This window comes from Drosophila virilis, chromosome 3 (genome assembly GCF_030788295.1).
Source record: "Drosophila virilis strain 15010-1051.87 chromosome 3, Dvir_AGI_RSII-ME, whole genome shotgun sequence".
NCBI lineage: Eukaryota > Metazoa > Arthropoda > Insecta > Diptera > Drosophilidae > Drosophila > Drosophila virilis.
In genome coordinates, this window is record NC_091545.1 from 7,933,972 (window position 1) to 7,940,000 (window position 6,029).

Consider the following 6,029-nt stretch of genomic DNA (forward strand, 5'->3'; position numbering starts at 1 on the left):
ATCGAATATACAGTGCTGCCAGACTTGCAACCCTGTACAGAGTTGCATTGCTTGTTGTTCATCGAGAGTCGCAAAATGGTGGCTTCTGCTATACGCGGAGAAATTTTGTTGTACCATTAAGAACTAAAAAAAATACGCATTTGTGCTAATAATATTTGGTAAATTTATAGTGCAAAACTTTCACTTGCCCGTGTCGCTGCAGTACGCGTGTGAAAGTGTACACAAATTGCGTATCAAAGTCAGCGAAAATTGTTCCAAAATCTCCGCAGCAATAAAAAAAAAAACGCAAGGCAAGCGAAGTGCGTGAGTGTGTGTGTGTGTATGTTTGTATGCGCGTGTAAGTGCTTGTGCATGTGTATGGCGAGCGTTTGTGTGTGTGTGTGTGCGCAAAGTGTATGCAAAAAAGAAGAAGACAAAACAGAAGAGCATTAAAAAACGTATTGTTGGGCTGCCTGTTGTAGCCCCCACTGACAAGTTGAACGCGCACACACAGCGACAACAACAACAACAACAACAACAAGAGCAACAGAAAAGACAAAAATTTACAAGTCTCTAAACGTAAGCAACAACTACAACAAGTGTGCAAAAATTAATTATTATTTAAGTGTGTCACTAATTTCATTTCAAGCGTCCGAATCGCAGTCGACGTCGTCGTCGTCGTCGTCGTTGTCGTCGTAATGCGCAGCGTAGAAATCATTAAAATTTATTATTGAAAAACGTACATATGAAGGCGTCGCAGTCGCTGTCAACGGCAACAGCAACAGCAACGTCGACATCGACATCGACGTCGTTTTTAGTTGGCGTCGGCGCTGCAACTGTGTTTGCACACAAAGCAAAGTGAAAAAGCCAGAGCGGGCAGAGGTGGCGGGCAAAGACGCAGACGACGATGAGCGTATAGTTGCACAGGCGGGTGTGCGGGGGCAGCAAGCGAACGTTTCTATTATGGACTTTTTGGGGTAGAACAATACAACGAAGACGTCAACGACAACGCCAACGACGGCAATCCAAAGGCTCAACAAATTTTTGCTAAGAAGGAATCACAAAGCGCAACAGCGACGTCAGCGTCACCCACCACCAACGCAGCGGCGGCTGCTGCTGCGGCCACCCTTCAAATGACAAGCTGCACGCCCACCCGTTGTCCGCTGCCCGCTGGCTGTTCGCTTGTCCGATGCTGCTGCTGTCGCTGTCGCTGCCGCTGCTGCTGCTGCTGCTTTAACTTTGCTTTGTTGCTTTTTTCGCTGACGTTGGCTGAAAAATATTTGTTGTTGTGTGGCTCGCGCCTTTTTTCATACGCTGTTCGTAAAGTGTAAAAGGAGTATATTGGCGCGTTTTTTTAATGTCCGGGAGTAATGTATGCTAAGCCACGCCCACCAGCGACTGCTCGTTCGCCTTAAATTGTAAAACCTAAAGACTTTTCCAAAAGTCACAGTTTGAAAGCCACTGGCTAACTGCAGAGTATTGCGCAGTCGGTAACGCTTGACATTCTTGTTTTACCATTTTGCAATTGTGTGCTATTTTTGCTTGTTTTCTTTTGCAATCTGCTACTTGGACTTGATCTTCTTCTTCTTCTCCTCCTTCTGCATAAACATAATCATCAGCTCGTCTCTCACCTACGTCATTTCTTCGTTTCCAGCTGTGCGAGTGCAAATTAACCAAAATCTACATTTCCGGCTGCCTGTCCCCAAACCCACTCCATCCCCCCACCCCCCGTCGCTTCAGGAGCAACAGCATCAACGCCAACTATCGCCTGCTCGCTCGCACGCACAATTGGCAACCGGCAGCGTTACCGTTACCGTTAGCGGGCCAAGTGGAAGCCAGAGTCACCCGGTTTTGAGTTCGAGCTGCTTGCTGGGAAGGCCTCACACACACGTTTTTACACACACACATCTACACTGGATTCATGGTGAGTTGTTGCCCGCCACGAACAGCTGTTGAACTAGGCATATATTTAATTATTATTATTTGTTTGCTTAACACACACACACACACACGCACTCACACACACACACAGACACAATATTTGCCGCCGGCTCATGTGTCATTCTCTATTGCTGCCCCAGGGGGCAGGCAGATTCCCAGCTCTCTTTTTCGGTTCATGAACTATTGAACTACATATATATATATATATATATGTGTGTGTGTGTGTGTGTGCTGGAAAATGCGTCAGGGGAGGGGCTACGGCCCGCTGTGATAGACGAGCAATTTGCCAGGCTCACTCACTGCATCGTAAACTAATTAGGCAAAGTGCTTCAAGTGCCAAAGCATACACACCAAACACACACACACACACACACACAAGCATACGTAAATTCAATGGAAGTATTATAAACTAGAAAACAGAATTTGTAAAATGATACGGTCATTGTTTTTTTTCTTTTTTACATTGAATGATATCCAGTAAAAATATCTTAAAAATGGGCACAAAATGTGACTCACGACTTAAATCTGAGAATCTTTTTAATATCAAAGTGAAGGTTTTATAAAAGAACTAGTTCCAAGCAATTTCCCCTGCTTTAATATTAACGAGAGTGAGATTCAAAATTAAATTAGATAAAAGTTTCATGGATTTATCAAAAATAAACAGGAATATACTATTAAGATCTTGAACGGTTTTCCTGTTTTGTTTCTTCCTTGGGTTATCCTTTAAGCAGACATCATTTCAAGTAACACAAGCTACGGTCCATTACAAGGAGTTGTCACTGTAACATTAACTGTTTATTGTATTGAACATTTGGCAAATTGTTATTCGCACAGTGCAAGACGTAAAGCTATTTACTGAGGCACTAGTTCAAGTTCACGCAACTGTGATGCCAGTTCACGCAACTGTGATTCCAGTTCGCAACAAGCTCTGCTTGTTGTTGCCATGCTGTTCTGTGGAGCTGTTGCATGTTCCGGTACCGGGGCCACGTCGGAGTCAAGCTCGAGTCGAGCTGTCAGAGCGTAACATCTACAAGCTGTCAATTAGTTGGCGCGTTGTTCGCTGATTAATTGCCGACTGTTCGATAACTTGGTGTTAACCATAATTAAAATGCAAACAAATCTATTTATTTAATGGCCATTCAATAAACTAATGTACAGTGATAGCTCTTCTGAGCGAACCAACTATTCAGCTGATTCAACTAGTTCAGTTCCCTTAGCACCTGAAAATCCAGGGCATATCTTTGGCCAAACTTTGCATAAAGCTGCCCACTTTCAGTTTAAGATATTACTCTTTTTGTTTTCACCCGAATCAAGTAATATTTTAAGCTGTTTTTCCACGAATAAATGTATTTGTTGTAGTTCGCTGGAAATTTCTTTATGCGTTCCAGCTTATCTCAGCCTAATGGAAATTAGTCAAAACTAGGGGCTTATCTCTGCGCGCGACCCCCACCAAAAGGGTTTGTTGGAAGGCTGCCTGATTACGAGGGGCATAAAACGTCAAGTGTTTAATTAATAAATAACGTGCTAATAATGCATTTAATAACAAAAAAAAAAACAAATGCGAACTTGAAGCGCGTTAATGCCCCGAACGGAAACTCGGAAACCCGACAAAAGCAACAAAAAATGAAAAATTCTTGTGGAATGCCGCCCACGTTCACGCCCACTGATGTGATTTTGGTTGTGCCCCTTGATGAGGTTGTTGATGATAATATTTGGCTGTGGGAAGGAGGTGGGGTTAATGGGGGTTCTACGGCCTTTGATGTCGATTCCGTGTGCTTTCATATTTTATTATTATTAGTCATTTGGCTTATTTATAAGGCGCTGTTAAAGTTTACGTTTACGTTTTATTAATCTGTTTGGTGTGCTTTTAATTTATAATTGTCGCTTATCTGATTCAAAAAGCAAGACACTTGGACTCAAGTGTCGATTTATAGCCACCGATTAGAAATTGTGCCGTCAAACAGCCACACATATGCACACACTTGTGTAAACAAACAGATGTATATACGTATATATATATATATATATATATATATAAATATATATGTATGTGTGTGTATAGCTATTCCATATTCGATCATTTCGCGCGCATCCCAACACCAAAGCAAAAGCTCTAAACATGGAATGATTCCAAAGTACAAAGAGCAAGTTCTATTTGAACTGTAAATAATAATGCTCCAAAATTATGACGAACATTCTAATTGAAGTCTTAAGCCATGCGAAATTCCAATTTGAAAACGATTTCAGCTTGTTAGTCTTTTTTTTTTTCCATGAAATGAACGAAAATGAATTGATTTGTAAAATCAAATATCATTGGGATTTGTTAAACACTGTATGCCAGTGTTGAAAACGCTTTAAACGGAATCTGTTATCATGTTCATAAATAAGCAGCTTTTGTTTTATCCGACGTAAAACACATTTTAAACCAGAAAAATATGTATATTTATAATAATCCCCATTTGGGAAAGTACAGTTTATTTATAGCCTGGAAAAAAAAGAGAAGAGAAGAGAAGAGCTATATTGTTTCGCTCTCTTTTACTCTGCATCTCGCATGGCAAACAATTCCAGCTGCGTGCTACTCCATTAGCGATAAGATAATTAACACACAAAGCGCCTATTAAATCTATATATTCATTTATTTACGTATAAAGTCAAATAATTAAGCGCAGGTTAATCGGTGCAAAATCAATGAACCAATGGGAATATAATATACAAACGTGTTTAACAAAAAACAAAAAAAAAAAAAATTAACAATATCAACAATGGATTCACATAAATGTTTGGCATTGTGTGTAATTCGATTATAGAAAGAGAGATGTAGACCGAGAGAGGGAGAGAACGGACAACTTCACATGCAAAACGCTCATTTACATTATGCGAGACACAAATTCTCTGACACTCGTGTTGCCGTACAACAACAAACAATGACGACAGCGCCATAAACACTTGAAAAGGTCCAACGACAATAACAACAAAATCAGCAAGAAAAACAACAACAACAGCAACAAGAACAATAACGGCAACAACTACAAAAAGAAGTGCTAGGCAGAGAAGAAAGGGCAAACGGTCTCCTTTTACATGCCCTTATTCTCATTTATGTTTACCCTTCACTCTTTGCTGGCCGTTCCGTTTTCGGGCAAACGAGCGACATAAGTAACACGAAACAATTTCCAAATGAAGCGCGGATAAGCCGCAAAATCCTTAAAATACTCGATAAAATTACATAAAACTAATCGCACAAGCACACGCACACACACATAGAGTGTGACGGAAAGCTAAAGAGAGAGAGCGAGCGAGAGAGAAAGAAAGAGAGAGTGTGCGAGAGCAAGTAAGACAGCATACGAATTGGCTGTATGACTTGCCTGTCTGCGATGGATGGGTCGCCGTTAGAGCGGCAGACGCGGGTCGACAGACATGAAGAGAATGATGAAGGTATCTACACCGACAATCTGTTTAACAACTTCATGAGCAGCAAATCCAACAAATCGTATAAACGACAACAACAACTACAACGACGACGACGACGACGACGACGACGATGGCGATGGCGATGACGATGACGACAACGAAGTGAAGTTCGGCTGCACACGAGCAGCCCCAAATGATGCACACGTTAAGAGTGTTTGTGGGGTGGGGTAGACAGAGGCAGAGGCAGAGAGAGAGAGAGAGAGAGAGAGAGTGAGAGAGAGCGAGAGGCAAAGTCGCAGTCGCAGTCGTTGTGGGTCGTTTATTTGGTTTCGGTTTGGCTTTTTGGAGCGCCGCATCAGTGCCTGAATAGATGCTCAATCGTTCGGTTGAATGAAGTGGAGCAGCGTATGGAAGCTTTTACATAACAATATGCGGGCGGGGAGTGGGGCTGCTGCTATGAATGGAGAGAATGTGGCATAATGTTCTTGTTGATGTTGAGTAATGGGTATAACAACTGTAAGCTGCCAGCACTCGAAAATCTTATACCACACACACACACACACACACACATGACTATTACCATATGGGCCACAAAAGAAAAGAGAAATTTGTTGGTTATTTATTTAGTTTTTATTTTTTTTTTTTTTTATCTCTGGTTGGGGCAACGAGTTGAGTGCTCTGAACGCTGTCCAATTGCCTCT

The 6,029-nt window shown here is 41.6% G+C and overlaps 1 protein-coding gene across 20 annotated transcripts in view; it reads left to right on the forward strand.

Moving 5' to 3' along the window:
* Positions 1-52: 52 nt before the first annotated feature.
* Positions 53-6,029, forward strand: part of Gug (arginine-glutamic acid dipeptide repeats grunge) — a 50,882-nt gene continuing 44,905 nt past the window's right edge. For 15 of the 20 annotated variants that reach the window (XM_070208669.1, XM_070208673.1, XM_070208666.1 and 12 more), the window contains exons 1-2: positions 54-558; positions 1,634-1,903. The gene's annotated coding sequence lies outside the window, so the exon portion shown is untranslated. Of the gene's footprint in view, positions 559-1,598; positions 1,904-6,029 lie in introns of all 20 variants that reach the window. The other 5 variants (XM_070208682.1, XM_070208667.1, XM_070208668.1 and 2 more) reach the window with 5 other exon arrangements.